Here is an 18,149-nt window from a genome sequence, read left to right on the forward strand (position 1 = left end):
TATAGTTTTACCAAGTTCTTCCATGCCTGTCGCACTGATGGACTCTCAAAATAAGCCTGTAAAGTAAATGGTTCATGTTTCCCATTTCACAAGTAAGTAAATTTGACTCAGCTAAAAAAATAATAATTTACTCAAGCCTTAACATTTGTACATGGAGAGCAGGGCTAAGGATTTTGCCATGGCAACACATTTAGAACATCAAAGATGCTCCCTGAACTTCATTGTGATGGCAGAGACTGTGTACAGCCCTTCCCCTGGTCTGGGTGCCAGTATATCTCTGATGATCTAGCTCTCTCTTGTTTGCTAAGTTGTCATGCAATTGAGGGATATGGCATTTTCCAATATCATCTCCCCATTAAATAATGCAGGCCAGGTCTCCACTTCTCAATGTTTTTTGTCTCTCAGTAGTTCTTTTTTTTCCCATGTAATTACATTTTTTATTTGACTTTTTTAGAAAGATTCAATTCATTTACTTATTCATGAGACACAGAGAGAGAGGCAGAGACACAGGCAGAGGGAGAAACAGGCTCCCTGCAGGGACCCTGATATAGGACTTGATCCCAGGACCCCAGGATCACAACCCCAGCCAAAGGCAGCAGCTCAACCACTGAGCCACCCAGGTACCCCTATTTGAAGTTTTAAAAGAGTATTATATTCCCTTCCTCCTGTATTTTCCAATTTATTACAAATATGTGGAAAATATGTGTTTTTACTTGTAGTTGGTTACTTTAATGAAATATCTGCTTATTCTTATCAGTTTTAATTTTGTACACCTTGCTTTTATTCTATTCTTTAACAAAATAAGACCAATTTATTGTAAAATAAATTTATGCTTAGTATCAATGAAAAATGCTAAAAGCAAATAAGAAAAATTTAAATCCCATTCATGGTAGTTCCATTCAAGTTACCATTAATGGAAAGATAAACTTGAAAAGTATTTTGATATATCATGATACAAATTTTCTTTCCACTTCTTTTTTCTGTGTCTTCATGGGATATATTTTTTAAATTTCTTTCTGCAAAATTGGAATTCTATAGCATATACAATTCTATCTTCCCATGTTTGCTCAATATTCTTCAGGTCATTTCCTCATGCCGTTTCAATGTGTTTTCAATGACTATATATTTCAATGAATGGATATAGCAAAACTTAATAGCAGTAAGTGAGTTGAATAGTGGTCCTCAAAAAGATATAGTATAGTCCGATCAGAAACTCTGAAACCTGAGAATATTACCTTATCTGGAAAAAGGATCTTTTGGTAGATGTTATTAAATTTGGGATATCATCCTGGATTACATAGGTAGTCCCTAAATCTAGTAACAAGTGTCCTTAGAAGGACACATACAGAAAAAAAAGGAGGTAACATGACCATGGAGGAGGCAGAGAATGGAATGATACAGCCACAATTCAAGGATTTCCATCAGCCACTGGAAGACAGAAGATGCAAAACTCAAATTCTCCCCTACAGCCTTGCCCACACTGATTTCAGACTTCTAGCCTCCAGATTGAGAGAGTTCTGTTCTTCTAAATCCCCATGCTTGTGGTAATCTGTTACAGTACCCATATCCAACAAGTACAATGGCTAACCTAATATTGTTCAATGTTTACACTAGTTTCAATCTTAAAACTATAAATAACACTATAGTCTGCATTCATCTGATTTTGCACTAGATTGTAACTGCTAGATGAGAGTATATGAAAAGGGTATGAACAGGGTAAGATCATTTCCAGAGAAGTTGTACATACAACAAAATGTACTCCCAAAAGTCATAGATGATGTTCTCTTTTCACTGTAACCTTGTCTATAACATATAATGTAATTTCGCACATTTGATGACAAATGTTTTGATATTTTAATTTAAAATACTTTAATTATTGGCATATTTGGATATGTTTTCATAAGCTTATGAACTATATTTATTCTTTGATTTATTGTTATTTAAAGTCATTTCCTTTTGGGTTGTTTATACAGGAACTCTACGTAGTATTAGTGTACTAATACTTTGCCTTGTAAATGTTAGCAAATTTGATTTTTGATTTGATATTTCATTTGATATTTCATTTCATTCTTTCAATTTTATCACGATTCTATCATAATTTATGCAAAAAACTTTTTCCTTTTGAAGTAGTCAATATTATGTTATTTCACCATTTTGAAGACATGAATATAAATGCATATTTCACACTTGCATGATCATATCTTGCTATTGGAGATACTTGATCCAAAAAAATGAAATTGAAACATACCCCAAAATAGGTTAATGGGCTGAAAATTATGCATTTGTGTGATAAGTTTTGGTTTAGCCTGAAAAAGGGAGGGTGTTTACAGGTAACTGGGAGCTGCATGGTAAACCAATTAACAACATGATGTGGAAGCTATTTTTAGCTGAATGAACCCAGTTTCTGACCCCTGTGAAAATAATTACAGGTACCAGCTTTCATAACTGTTGACATGTTTTGAGACATGCGGACACAAGCAAGACAGTCTCTGGAGAAGAGCTATCCTCCCCTTTCTGCATGGATTCAGCAGCTCAAACTATCAGGAGGCAGCTCTGGAGGCAGATCTGTTGCTGTCTCACAGGAGAATGTGGAAAGAGTGGCACTCCTGTGTCACATTCCAGTGCGTTATTGGTCATCAGGCATCATTTGAGGGAGAGAGTTATCGACACGGGAGAAGAACAAAACTAGATGCTCCATGGCATGTGCAACTAACCGATGGGCTTGTGAACACATGCCCACAAGATTTTCTAGGAGCTGAAGGTCCTATGGAGACATGAAATGACAAGATGGAGCCAAGTTTGTGTCAGTTTCACCTAAATTTAGCAAGTCCTAGGGAAGTTTAACCAGTATGAACATCGTTCCTCTAAGGACCCCTCTCAAACTCCAGCAAAGTGAGAAGAACAGGAGTTCTTCCTGTATTGGCCAAGTGTCTCCAATGTTGACTAGAGAAATGTTTATTTAACTGCTAAGATGTCTAACTGTCCCTACAAAAATAAGGAAGTATAAAAGATCCAAGTATGGGAAGCTGAGGTCCTGCCATAAATATTTACACATGTAAATATTATTACATCAATTCATAGCATCTCTTGAGACAATGCAAGATATTTCAATTGAACAATTCTACAATTAAAAAAATGTTTAAATTAGATGTAAATACGGGTCTGGGTATTTTTCCCCTTATTAAATCAATAGCTATGTCTCTTCATTTTTTATTTTTATTCAAGAGCACATTTGATGGGGGGGGTACTTCATGCAATTTAGAAGAAAGGTTCTGTGCTTTCTCTTTATTCAGGAATAGCACAAATAATATTCATTTTGATTTTTTTCTTTTTTTTTATAGTAATATTTTATTTTTTTATTTTTTTTTAATTTATTTTTTATTGGTGTTTAATTTACTAACATACAGAATAACCGCCAGTGCCCGTCACCCATTCACTCCCACCCCCCGCCCTCCTCCCCTTCTACCACCCCTAGTTCGTTTCCCAGAGTTAGCAGTCTTTATGTTCTGTCTCCCTTTCTGATATTTCCCACACATTTCTTCTCCCTTCCCTTATATTCCCTTTCACTATTATTTATATTCCCCAAATGAATGGGAACATATAATGTTTGTCCTTCTCTGACTGACTTACTTCACTCAGCATAATACCCTCCAGTTCCATCCACGTTGAAGCAAATGGTGGGTATTTGTCATTTCTAATAGCTGAGTAATATTCCATTGTATACATAAACCACATCTTCTTTATCCATTCGTCTTTCGTTGGACACCGAGGCTCCTTCCACAGTTTGGCTATCGTGGCCATTGCTGCTATAAACATCGGGGTGCAGGTGTCCCGGCGTTTCATTGCATTTGTATCTTTGGGGTAAATCCCCAACAGTGCAATTGCTGGGTCGTAGGGCAGGTATATTTTTAACTCTTTGAGGAACCTCCACACAGTTTTCCAGAGTGGCTGCACCAGTTCACATTCCCACCAACAGTGTAAGAGGGTTCCCTTTTCTCCGCATCCTCTCCAACATTTGTTGTTTCCTGCCTTGTTAATTTTCCCCATTCTCACTGGTGTGAGGTGGTATCTCATTGTGGTTTTGATTTGTATTTCCCTGATGGCAAGTGATGCAGAGCATTTTCTCATGTGCATGTTGGCCATGTCTATGTCTTCCTCTGTGAGATTTCTCTTCATCTCTTTTGCCCATTTCATGATTGGATTGTTTGTTTCTTTGGTGTTGAGTTTGATAAGTTCTTTATAGATCTTGGAAACTAGCCCTTTATCTGATATGTCATTTGCAAATATCTTCTCCCATTCTGTAGGTTGTCTTTGAGTTTTGTTGACTGTATCCTTTGCTGTGCAAAAGCTTCTTATCTTGATGAAGTCCCAATAGTTCATTTTTGCTTTTGTTTCTTTTGCCTTCGTGGATGTATCTTGCAAGAAGTTACTATGGCCGAGTTCAAAAAGGGTGTTGCCTGTGTTCTTCTCTAGGATTTTGATGGAATCTTGTCTCACATTTAGATCTTTCATCCATTTTGAGTTTATCTTTGTGTATGGTGAAAGAGAGTGGTCTAGTTTCATTCTTCTGCATGTGGATGTCCAATTTTCCCAGCACCATTTATTGAAGAGACTGTCTTTCTTCCAATGGATAGTCTTTCCTCCTTTATCGAATATTAGTTGACCATAGAGTTCAGGGTCCACTTCTGGATTCTCTATTCTGTTCCACTGATCTATGTGTCTGTTTTTGTGCCAGTACCACACTGTCTTGATGACCACAGCTTTGTAGTACAACCTGAAATCTGGCATTGTGATGCCCCCAGATATGGTTTTCTTTTTTAAAATTCCCCTGGCTATTTGGGGTCTTTTCTGATTCCACACAAATCTTAAAATAATTTGTTCTAACTCTCTGAAGAAAGTCCATGGTATTTTGATAGGGATTGCATTAAACGTGTATATTGCCCTGGGTAACTTTGACATTTTCACAATATTAATTCTGCCAATCCATGAGCATGGAATATTTTTCCATCTCTTTGTGTCTTCCTCAATTTCTTTCAGAAGTGTTCTATAGTTTTGAGGGTATAGATCCTTTACATCTTTGGTTAGGTTTATTCCTAGGTATCTTATGCTTTTGGGTGCAATTGTAAATGGGATTGACTCCTTAATTTCTTTTTCTTCAGTCTCATTGTTAGTGTATAGAAATGCCACTGACTTCTGGGCATTGATTTTGTATCCTGCCACGCTACCGAATTGCTGTATGAGTTCTAGCAATCTTGGGGTGGAGACTTTTGGGTTTTCTAAGTAGAGTATCATGTCATCGGCGAAGAGGGAGAGTTTGACTTCTTCTTTGCCAATTTGAATGCCTTTAATGTCTTTTTGTTGTCTGATTGCTGAGGCTAGGACTTCCAGTACTATGTTGAACAGCAGTGGTGAGAGTGGACATCCCTGTCTTGTTCCTGATCTTAGGGGAAAGGCTCCCAGTGCTTCCCCATTGAGAATGATATTTGCTGTGGGCTTTTCATAGATGGCTTTTAAGATGTCGAGGAATGTTCCCTCTATCCCTACACTCTGAAGAGTTTTGATCAGGAATGGATGCTGTATTTTGTCAAATGCTTTCTCTGCATCCAATGAGAGGATCATATGGTTCTTGGTTTTTCTCTTGCTGATATGATGAATCACATTGATTGTTTTACGGGTGTTGAACCAGCCTTGTATCCCAGGGATAAATCCTACTTGGTCATGGTGAATAATTTTCTTAATGTACTGTTGGATCCTATTGGCCAGTATCTTGTTGAGAATTTTTGCATCCATGTTCATCAGGGATATTGGTCTGTAATTCTCCTTTTTGGTGGGGTCTTTGTCTGGTTTTGGAATTAAGGTGATGCTGGCTTCATAGAACGAATTTGGAAGTACTCCATCTCTTTCTATCTTTCCAAACAGCTTTAGGAGAATAGGTATGGTTTCTTCTTTAAACGTTTGATAGAATTCCCCTGGGAAGCCATCTGGCCCTGGACTCTTGTGTCTTGGGAGGTTTTTGATGACTGCTTCAATTTCCTCCCTGGTTATTGGCCTGTTCAGGTTTTCTATTTCTTCCTGTTCCAGTTTTGGTAGTTTGTGGCTTTCCAGGAATGCGTCCATTTCTTCTAGATTGCCTGATTTATTGGCATATAGCTGTTCATAATATGTTTTTAAAATCGTTTGTATTTCCTTGGTGTTGGTAGTGATCTCTCCTTTCTCATTCATGATTTTATTAATTTGGGTCTTCTCTCTCTTCTTTTTAATAAGGCTGGCTAATGGTTTATCTATCTTATTAATTCTTTCAAAGAACCAACTCCTGGTTCTGTTGATCTGTTCCACAGTTCTTCTGGTCTCGATTTCGTTGAGTTCTGCTCGAATCTTTATTAACTCCCTTCTTCTCTTGGGTGTAGGATCTATTTGCTGTTTTTTCTCTAGTTCCTTTATGTGTAAGGTTAGCTTTTGTATTTGAGTTCTTTCCAGTTTTTGAATGGATGCTTGTATTGCGATGTATTCCCCCCTTAGGACTGCTTTTGCTGCATCCCAAAGATTTTGAACGGTTGTATCTTCATTCTCATTAGTTACCATGAATCTTTTTAATTCTTCCTTAATTTCCTGGTTGACCCTTTTATCTTTTAGCAGGATGGTCCTTAACCTCCACGTGTTTGAGGTCCTTCCAAACTTCTTGTTGTGATTTAGTTCTAATTTCAAGGCATTATGGTCTGAGAATATGCAGGGAACAATCCCAATCTTTTGGTATCGGTTCAGACCCGATTTGTGACCCAATATGTGGTCTATTCTGGAGAAAGTTCCATGTGCGCTTGAGAAGAATGTGTATTCAGTTGAGTTTGGATGTAAAGTTCTGTAGATATCTGTGAAATCCATCTGGTCCAGTGTATCATTTAAAGCTCTCGTTTCTTTGGAGATGTTGTGCTTAGAAGACCTATAGAGTATAGAAAGAGCTAGATTGAAGTCACCAAGTATAAGTGTATTATTATCTAAGTATTTCTTCACTTTGGTTAATAATTGATTTATATATTTGGCAGCTCCCACATTCGGGGCATATATATTGAGGATTGTTAAGTCCTCTTGTTGAATAGATCCTTTAAGTATGATATAGTGTCCCTCTTCATCTCTCACTACAGTCTTTGGGGTAAATTTTAGTTTATCTGATATAAGGATAGCTACCCCTGCTTTCTTTTGAGGACCATTCGAATGGTAAATGGTTCTCCAACCTTTTATTTTCAGGCTGTAGGTGTCCTTCTGTCTAAAATGAGTCTCTTGTAGACAGCAAATAGATGGGTCCTGCTTTTTTATCCAGTCTGAAACCCTGCGCCTTTTGATGGGGTCATTAAGCCCGTTCACATTCAGAGTTACTATTGAGAGATATGAGTTTAGTGTCATCATGATATCTATTCTGTCCTTGTTTTTGTGGATTGTTCCCCTGGACTTCTTCTTAAAGGGGAATTTTAAGAGTCCCCCTTAAAATTTCTTGCAGAGCTGGTTTGGAGGTCACATATTCTTTTAGTTGCTGCCTGTCTTGGAAGTTCTTTATCTCTCCTTCCATTTTGAATGAGAGCCTTGCTGGATAAAGTATTCTTGGTTGCATGTTCTTCTCATTTAGGACCCTGAATATATCCTGCCAGCCCTTTCTGGCCTGCCAGGTCTCTGTGGAGAGGTCTGCTGTTACCCTAATACTCCTCCCCATAAAAGTCAGGGATTTCTTGTCTCTTGCTGCTTTAAGGATCTTCTCTTTATCTTTGGAATTTGCAAGCTTCACTATTAAATGTCGAGGTGTTGAACGGTTTTTATTGATTTTAGGGGGGGATCTCTCTATTTCCTGGATCTGAATGCCTGTTTCCCTTCCCAGATTAGGAAAGTTTTCAGCTAGAATTTGTTCAAATACATATTCTAGCCCTCTGTCCCTTTCGGCGCCCTCGGGAACCCCAATTAAACGTAGGTTTTTCTTTCTCAGGCTGTCGTTTATTTCCCTTAATCTATCTTCATGGTCTTTTAATTGTTTGTCTCTTTTTTCCTCAGTTTCCCTCTTTGCTATCAACTTGTCTTCTATGTCACTCACTCGTTCTTCCACCTCGTTAACCCTCGTCGTTAGGACTTCTAGTTTGGATTGCATCTCATTCAATTGATTTTTAATTTCTGCCTGATTAGCTCTAAATTCTGCAGTCATGAAGTCTCTTGAGTCCTTTATGCTTTTTTCTAGAGCCACCAGTAGCTGTATAGTAGTGCTTCTGAATTGGCTTTCTGACATTGAATTGTAATCCAGATTTTGTAACTCTGTGGGAGAGAGGACTGTTTCTGATTCTTTCTTTTGAGGTGAGGTTTTCCTTCTAGTCATTTTGCTCAGTGCAGAGCGGCCAAAAGCAAGTTGTATTGGGAAAAAGAGAAAAAGAGAGGAGAGAAAGAAGGAAAGAAAAGAGAAAGAGAAAAAAAAGGGAAGAAAAAAACGAAAAAAAAAAAAAAAGAAGAAAAAGAGAAAGAAAAAGAAAGGAGGAAAGAAAGGGGGTGGGGGAAGGAAACAAATCAAAAAGCAAAAAAAAAAAAAAAAAAAAAAAAAAGAACCACCGGGGAGTATCTTCTGATTCTGTGTACTTTAAGTCCTTTGGCTTCCCCTGGAACTTGTCCGTCTAGCTGGTGTTCTGGGGGAGGGGCCTGTTGTGCTGATTTTCAGGTGTTAGCAGTTGGGGGAGCTGCTCTGCCCCCTGCCTGGTGCAGGGCTCAGTGGGGTTGTTTACCCCGTGAGGCCGCAGGAGGAACAGCCCCAGTGGCGGGGCAGCTCTGGAAACCTGGATTCAGCTCCGGCAGGAACTCCGTCTGCAGGGCCTGGAGGCTCCGGGGCGGGGCCGCTGATGTGCTCAGCTGGGGCAGGAGCGTCCTCGCTGTCCTGGGCCCTCCCGGCCTCTGCCTGTCCCGGGGGAGGCGGGATCCTGGGCTGTGTCCCGGCGCCCTGTGCTCCGGAGCCTGCGCTGGTGGATTCGCGCTCCCGGGCCGCGCAGCCCCCTCCGCGGAGCCGCCGCCCGAGCCCCTCCGAGCTGCTCCTGGAACCGCGCAGGCCCCTCCGCACGGAGCCTCTTCCTCTGCCCGAGCCCCCCCGAGCTGCTCCCGCCCCGCAGCCCCCTCCGCGGAGCCGCCCCCGAGCCCTCCGAGCTGCTCCGGGTCCCGCCGCCCGCGCTGCAGCCCTTAGGGAGCTCGGCGCACTCTCCCGGGGCGCAGGTGTCTGTTAGTGTCCCCGGAGCCCGAGGGCATCCCCGCCCTCCTGGGTCCTGCTCCACCTCCCTGCGAGCCCCTTTCCGCCCGGGAAGGTCGGTGCAGCTCCTGCTCCTCCGGGACGGGGCTCTCCTGTCCTGGGGACACTCGCCCCGGCCTCAGCCCGGCTCCTCGCGGGCCCCTCCCCTTGGAGGCCTTTTGTTTCTTTATCTCTTTTTCCCCGTCTTCCTACCTTGATAGAAGCGCGAACTCTTCTCCCTGTAGCATTCCAGCTGGTCTCTCTTTAAGTCTCAGGCCGAATTGATCGATTTTCAGGATAATTTGAAGGTTTTCTAGGTAATTTGGTGGAGACAGGTGATTTGGGGACCCTACTCTTCCGCCATCTTGCTCCTCCCTTCTTGATTTTTTTTCAACATCAGAATTAATCACCAGACACTAACCTGTGACATTCTGAAAACAGGCCACTCCACTGTGAAAGTGTTCTTTCCAGATAAAAGATTACTATTGCCTCCCTTTTTCTGGCAACTCAAAGAATATTTTTAAGGGAAAAGTCTCCAAAAAAGCCAATGAAAAGGAGGCTAGATTTTCTTTCCTTGCATTTCCTGAATTATCTAGGTATTTTAAAGCCAAGAAATTTTTGTTTATTGGGGACTTTTAGTGGACACCAGTGGGAGATTTTTTTTCCCAAATGAAAGGCATAGTTAAAAACACAGACAGCTACATGTATTTGCCACAATATTGAGATCATCATTTGCTTGAGATCTTGTTCCCATCTGTTAGAGCAAACTGGTTTCTGGTCAACTTCTCATGCTTGCCAAAGACAGAAATAAACTAATTTTTCTGCAGTTTACATCACTGATCATTTCCTTTGTAAAATATCTCCACCTCTTTGGCACTGAATTTTCCTTCTCCCTCTTCTAGGGCTTTGGCTGTTCTTTCTCAGTTTCTATCACTGGACACTGTTATTTCTACTCACAAGATGCAGACATTTTTCAAAGTTTTATTTTCAACCTCTCCTTGTATTCCCTCCCCATCTCCTCCCCAGTCTCTCACTGGTCTCATGTGTCCCCAGACTTTGGCATTCACCTCATTGTGGATAGCTGCAATGGTCTCTAGCCACATTACATCCCCACCTACCTGTTAGACAACTCTTCAGAAACCATGCAAACAAACCTCAACCTCCTTTACATGCATTATACTCCCTGTTTCAGTTATAGCACTACCTTGTTCCTAACCACCTGTGCTGGGAATCCCAGAATCCCAGCCATTCCTGACCCCTCCCTGCTCATTCATTTTCCTGCCTAAATACTCAGGAGCCAAATCTTTTACATTTGATCCCAGTAGGATTTCATAGTTGTCCCTCTAGATATATTTACTACTTAAAACAAGATTATATCTTATTAAAATGACCATGACAGTTACAATCACCTGTCACAACTGGAACCCATATTTCCTGTACCTTCTCCCAAACAAAATGGGCTGATGTTCTGCAGAATTCCACATTTGTATACATTATACAAGTGCCTATTAGGCAACAACTGCCTGCTGTGTAATGTATAGAAGCATAGACTTCTCTCTCTCTTTTTTTTTTTTAAGATTTTACTTATATATTCATGAGAGACACACAGAGAGAGGCAGAGACATAGGCAGAGGGAGAAGCAGGCTCCCTGTGGAGAACACAACACAGGACTCGATCTCAGGACCCCAAGATCACTCTCTGAGCCAAAGGCAGATTCTCAACCACTGAGCCATCCAGGTGCCCCAGAAGTGTAGAATTCTGATTTCATTACTGCTCTGCACAAGTTCCCTATTACTTTCATCCCTGGCATATAAATCTTTCCAACAACCCTATTATATCTGTCCATCTGTCTTTCCCTACTGTCGTTTTTTTCATAGAACTTTATTTCTCAAAAAGAGGGAAGAATCTAAAGTATTAAAATAACCCTCTAATTTTTGTTTTGGAGGGAGAGGGTATGATGACAAAATAGTTCATATAAAAATTTCAAGCATAATTGCTATAGATCCTTCATCTTGGGACTTGTAGCTCCAGGTTCCAACTGCATCCCCAGTTAATGCGAAATCTTCTGGGTCTGGAGAGGCACGAGCAACTGGAATGCTGCTTTATATTTACCCCACAATAAATATAAAAAGTCAGTCTTCCCAGTGGAAAAGATTCAGTCCACCTTTGCAACTGTTTCTAATGAGAATGCTAAAAAGAAGAGCTTCCCCTCTTCTAAATTCTTATCTATTGCCTTACTTTTATTAAAAAAGGACTAATTTTCTAATGCATCCCCTGTGGTAGGTTAAATTCTAAAGAGTCCTCCCACCCCAGATTTCTGTCCTCTGGTTACCCAAACACTTATCTCGATACTGCAGGAAAACTTTGCAGATGAATTACTAATCAGTAAATATGAATCAGCTGATTTGCAACTAGGGCGCTTATCTTTCATTATCCAGTTGGGTACAATGTAATCACAGGAGCCCTTAAAAGGAGAATGGGGGGCAGCCTGGGTGGCTCAGTGGTTTAGCACTGCCTTCAACCCAGAGCATGATCCTGGGGACCCAGGATTGAGTCCCACATCGGGCTCCCGGTGCATGGAGCCTGCTTCTCCCTCTGCCTGTGTCTCTGCCTCTCTCTCTCTCTCCTCTCTATATTCTCGTGAATAAACAAATAAAATCTTTAAAAAAAAAAAGAAAAAAAGAAAAAAAGGAGAATGGGAAAGCAAAAGAGTCAGGTGGAGAGATAGGAAGGATGAGGAGACAAGCCACTCACACCCAACCGCCACAGCAGGAGACAAGGGAGGCCAAAGGCAGCCTGAGAGGAGGCTAGTCCACAGCTGACAGCCAGCAAGGAAAGGGGACCTAAGATTGCAAGGAATCAAATCTGGCCAACGCATTAACTGAACCTGGATGTGGATCCATGTCCAGGGCCTCCAGAAAAGGACACAGCTCTGTCTTCCCTTACTACAGCCTTGTGAGATTCCAAGCAGAAAGCCAGCTACATGAGACTGCACCTAGACTTCGACCTACACAACTAGATGGTAGGTGGGCATGGTTTTAAACCACTAAATTTGGGATAAATCATTTGAGATAGAAATCAAATACATCACCCCCTGCATACACTGCTTTCTTTCTGCAGTGGATTCTACTTTCTAAACTGAGATACTGCTCTGTGGCCTAGTCACAGCCTTTCCACTGCCACATTATTATCTAGAAATGCCTCGGGCCACTCACCTACGCCCAAGCACCCCCATATAGATTTCCCTCTTCACAGTCAATGTTGCAGCTGGACCAGCCCTTGTGCTTCTTATTATGATTACAAGACACACCTCAGCCATAACTATCAAATAAATGAAAAACAAACAAACAAACAAATCTTATTACACAGAAGTCCTGGAGGGTACGCTGTATACCCGGGGCCCCATAGCAGGGTGGAAGGGAGAGGGAGCCTTCGCACGCGCATACAGCATGCAGGCCAGCATTCTGCTTTTATGGGAGGCCGGTTTCCTCAGGGTTTCTCAAGTGCACTCTTTATTGGTGAATGTAAAACATATGAGTGGGAAGGGAAAACTAGCAATCAAATGGTCAGTTACTGCATCAACCAGAGATCTCTAAAACAGAGAAACGTCAGTGGAGGAAGCCTGGCTGTTTTTCTAGGCCCATATCTGGCAAAGTGTGTACTGGGGATAGCTGTGTTGGAAGTGGATGCTTCCTCTAAGCAATCAAAAGCTTAATATCAGGCACTTGTGTTACCAAAAATAAATAAAAAGCAACTGTCAGTTGCTTGCACCAGATACTTTCTCCTTGCTTCCCTTGTCTCCCCACAGTCTGATCAAATCTTACCCTCCCTTCAAGAGTACTGCTATCCTACTCATGAAGTCTTTGTAAACATGAGGCCTCTCGCTGCCTCTGTGACATCACTTCCCCAGCATACTTTTTTTTTTTTAAGATTTTATTTATTCATTCATGAGAGACACAGAGAGAGGCAGAGACATAGGCAGAGGGAGAAGCAGGCTGGTGTCAGACTTGATCCCAGGACCCCGGGGTCACACCCTGAGCAGAAGGCAGATGCTCAACCACTGACCCACCTAGGTGCTCCTCCCCAGCACACTTAATACTACTTTCAAGACACTTATTTACTGAATAGGACAGTCATTTAATAGTATAGTTATTTAAACAAACCATTATTTCCCCCTCTAGATTCAAATATATATGAGGGCAATCTGAATTCCTATTTTCTCTTTTTCTCTGTCACCTTTTGCTGTGTAGCAAAAACTCCAATATCTTAGTGGCTTAAAACATTTATTCTCCTGCTCTTGATCAGGTTAAAAATAAATTAGCTGATCTCAAATGAGCTCTGCTGGGGAGTTGTGCTTTTGCATAATGGGGCCCAGCTGTTCTAGGATACAGTCTGGTGTTGGGCATGGATCTGCTCTGTGTATGTTCATCTTAGGTCTAGGCAGAGGGGGAAGTATTCCAGCAACTTGCTTTATGTGGCAGATTTAAAGACACAAGAGTGAGTTTGACAATACCCACGCATGCCATTCTTCTGCTTCCATCACATCCATTAACAACTCATTTGCCACAGGAAGTCACATAGCCACCACCAAAGGGAAAGAAAGTATATACACCACCACATGCCAGTTATGAGTGTAGATGTAGAATTCTATTATAGGGAAATGAAAAATTGGAAACTTCCATTTGATTTACCTAGGTATTCCTCATGATAATACCTTTATTCTTCCCCCAACCAATATAAATAAAATATTTAACACATAACCTTCTGTTATGTTAGGTGGTCAGGAAGGAATTGACTTAATCTCTCCTTGTGAGCACAGTTCTTTTCTCCATATCTGCTCCCTTCCTGATCACTCAAAACATGCATTCCCTTTATCATACACTTACATACACTTGCCTATGTTCTGTTAAGCATTCAGTTCATTTATGATTTTAAAAATTATTTCCCATATATATGTTTCACCTCCCCAGAGAAGTGACGAATTCCCAAAAGGCAACTCTGCTTCATTTGCTTATTCTAAGGCTCCCGCACAGTGTCTAGCCAAGGGCTGAATAAAAAAGTAGATATCCAATATGTTTCTGATGACTGCTATTTCACAGTAAAAATGATGGCTCTTCTCTGGGAATTTTCAGAATCTGTTCCCTGCCTTACTATACAGAAAACATCAATGGTGTTCATCTCATTACAAACGTGAGTGTCAGCTTTAGCTGTATTTCATTTAAAGGTGAATAATGATACATAAAAGCTTCCATAGAGCCTTAAAAAGCTGATATGTGACATTCCCTGCCATTCTGAGCTTGTTCTGTCAGAGTAACTGACACTGTTATTGAAATCCCCACTGGTAGAGAGCACAACTGTACTGTTGAGGAATTAAAGAAATTATTTCTTGTAACAAGTTATTGGTGATAATCTTATGCTACTATTTGTTTGTTGGACACTGATATTGAGTTGTTGAGGCAAGGCAGCAAGGAAGGAAGCACAGGGGTTGGGAAGAGTGTGAGTGCTGTATTTGATTACATTCTACAGGATGGAAGTGAGGGCAGGAAAAGCTCTTCAGCACTCCTTTTATGCAGCAAGGTAATCTCATCTCCTGACTTCATTATTATTCATAGATATGCCTCTGACAGGTTAATAAACCATTGCAAAAGGCTTTGGCATTGTAATCCATGCTATTAGGAAGAACCATGACATTAGAAGTTAAGCTGAACATGTTTCTTAAAGACCTCCAGCTATTTTATGCCTCAGCAGGTGACTGAGTCATGCTCTGGCTTCATCACCACATCAGCTGATACCAGAGGTATTGGCACAATAATTGCTTTGGTAGATGCATATGAAAATGAGTGGCTCTCCTTAAACCAGAAGAGCAGAATCAGATGTGTGCAACGTTCACAGCAATACATCAAGGTCACATGTTCAAATTGACTTACATATAGTGTAATATGATAACATTATATAGGCCTGCAGCTACTATGGAATCAGAGAGAGAGAAAGAGGGATTTAATGAGTGACTGCCTGCCCACTAACTTCAAAGTTTCAAAAGGACAGAAACTCTATAAGCATCTTTATGTTGGAGATTCTAGAAATCATGCTACAAAGTATATAGGAGTTAATGCCGCCGCCACGTATATTGCATTGACTGGTGTTACAATGGCTTTAGGCAATCAGTTAATCTCTCTGAGGCTCTAATGTCTCATCCATAAAATGGAAAACTGTCTTTTTACCTGCCTTCTCTACCTCCTAGTATTGTTGTGAAGGTTGCATGATGTCATATTTAGAAATGGCCCTGTAAACTTGAAATAATCACATATAGAGATCGATGGTTAAAAGTTTGCATTTATAGGAGAGGCAAATAGGATACAGAGAAACTGACTTTTCCAAAGCAAATATTTATTGTTATCTGTATATACTTATCAGATAGCAATAATAATTTTTAAAATTGCTAGCACTTAGTGGAAATTTACTGATGTGCAGACATTCTTAAGCCTTCTATATTATAGTACCAAAATTAATCTTCTCAGAAACAAACTACGAAGTAGCTACTGTTATTATCTCCATTTTCCAGATGCAGAGTCTCAGAGATTTTAAGTCACTTTTCTAAGGTTATACAATTAGCAAAAGGTGGGGCCAGTATTTGAACCAAGAAGTTTACATTCAAAGTCTCTACTTGCTGAACAAAATTACAGTAGTATTGTTTTTACAGATATCCAAGATCTGCTTTTAATCAATTTGTAAGAGTTTACTGGGTGTCTATTATGAAAGCTAGAATAGTGCTTTGTACTTTTTGGAAGTCCCATAAGGAAATGTGACCTTCTTCTCGGGCTATTCATTCTTTCTCCTCTGGGTCGTTTATAGAAATTTGGTGGTGATGAATTTGTTTTATTTTGTTGTTTTGTTTTAGTGTGTTTTATTTTCCTCATAGCTCTGTCAATCAGTTTGCTGAGTATTATATCTGAACAGTAAACGAGCTGATTCATGGATCAACTGAACATGAGCTGATTCACATTGTCTGTGAATCAACCACACTGAACCCTGACTTTTCATGCCACAAATACCTTAGAAATGAAGGACCTTTCCGTCAACATGAAATTAATCACCAAGCTAAGCTAGTAGTTTCCCTAGATTAAAAATACATTGTGATTTCTATGCAAGTCTAGTAACAACCTGCCCTTGCTAAAACCACATTTAGTTTTTTTAAAATATCTCTCCCTCAAAAAAAAAAAAAAAAAATCTCTCCCTCTTTCCTTCTGTGTCTCCTATTTCTTTTCCTCTTTTTCTCTCTCTTGCTCTCTCTCCCACACATACTCTCTCTCTCTCTCTCTCTCTCTCTCTCTCTCAGCAAATTTCTTGAAGTGAATTGCTTTTTGACTAAAAGATTTAGGCTTAATCCTATAGATCACACTTTAGCTTTGTTATTAAACATCTGAAATATAACCTCCTTTTTGGTGAGGGGAAGTCTCTTATACTTAACCCCTGCCTGTTCCCTTGCCAAAACAAATGAGAGAAAATATAAGGCTAGAGAGAAATATTTCTGCAGAGTTGCTCATAAAGTTGAAGACTGCCAGGAAGTCTTAGAGGACATTGTCTCTCTTTTATTTAAACACATGGATTAGGTTAGTTACAAAGAGTCAGCCGCACCTTACTGACTTCCCCTGCTACTGCATCCCAGGCTGGGCTCCTGAGAAATATGTTATATAAGTATACGGGAAGAATTATGTTATATAACTATTAATATTTCTGCTTGACAAAGAATGAAAAATATATATCAAAGTGACACCAAGTGGCTACTTTGCAGATTGGCCATGAGAATTTTTGGCATAGAACTGCACTTATAGGGATATCCAAATCTGTAATATTCTCATACACTTTGTTTTGTAGAAATCCTAAGTGTGCTAAGTTTTCTAAGTAAGTATGATACGTAGAGTAAACCACTGTTGTCTCTACCTACTTAATATTTCACTCCAATTTTTGGACCAAGATCACAGCTTTTATCTGAGGAATCATCTTTCCTCCTTTATATATGTTATTGGTGGGACTTCCCATCAGGGACCCCAACATACCTTTTGGTAATGTGAATCAGGCAGGGCTAATTCTCTGTCCCCAGAATTTATCTCTTGAGAGGAATAATGTAAGGACAAGAAATGGATGGAGCTGATCACTCTAAACTCTTAGAGATCTAAACCAACTTTCCGTTAAGTCTGGTTATTTCTATTTAGAAATTGTCCTTTTTAAGATCTATTTATTCATTTAACTATTTTCTGTCCTTGAAGTGCTCACATCTTCTTTTGATTTTCTCTACAAGCTTTTGTCAAATTTAAAAGAAATTTAAAACTAAAAATCTGGACTTAGTAAGGAGAGGCTATTCAAAAGGAATGGAAAGGGATTGTTTCAATAAGGAGAATGCTCAGACCATAAAATATCCAAGTGTTCTCAAAGGTTGGGCAAAAACATTTTCTTTTATAGAGAGGAGTAAACAAATTTAGAAAGAATCAGGCATAGAAAAGTGAGGGGAAAGGCTGGTTTGATGGATAGATTAGAGAATATTTTACCCTAAGAGTAATCTATTCCATGAGGGCTGTCAAGCACAAGTTGGTTGAAGGTTCAAGCTGAGGATGGGCCAAAGTTCAGGGACCTGGGGAAGGAAAGAAACTTAATCAAATTTGATGAATGACCCATTTTGTTCCAGATGATCAGTGGGGATGAGCATTTCAGCTCATCCTTTAGGAGGCAAAAAGAATAGGAATTTGGAATGTTTTTATCTGGTCTTCTCATAAGTAAACAAGAAGGGTATCTGTGAGTCTATTTAAGTTCTATGGGGATGGGTCACTCTTTAAACTGTTTCCCAGAACATAAAAGGATCAGAGGATTTCCTAAAAGTCATTGTTTTCCAGAACTGCAGAAGTCCTGTGAAATT

The 18,149-nt window shown here is 40.1% G+C and overlaps 1 long non-coding RNA gene across 1 annotated transcript; it reads left to right on the plus strand.

Moving 5' to 3' along the window:
• The first annotated feature begins 559 nt into the window (after positions 1-559).
• Positions 560-3,155, plus strand: LOC119866518. Its single transcript, XR_005380280.1, has 2 exons — positions 560-620; positions 2,430-3,155. It is a non-coding gene; the product is annotated as an uncharacterized LOC119866518 (long non-coding RNA).
• Positions 3,156-18,149: the final 14,994 nt, after the last annotated feature.

The sequence above is a fragment of the Canis lupus genome, chromosome 28 (genome assembly GCF_011100685.1).
Source record: "Canis lupus familiaris isolate Mischka breed German Shepherd chromosome 28, alternate assembly UU_Cfam_GSD_1.0, whole genome shotgun sequence".
Taxonomy (NCBI): Eukaryota; Metazoa; Chordata; class Mammalia; order Carnivora; family Canidae; genus Canis; species Canis lupus.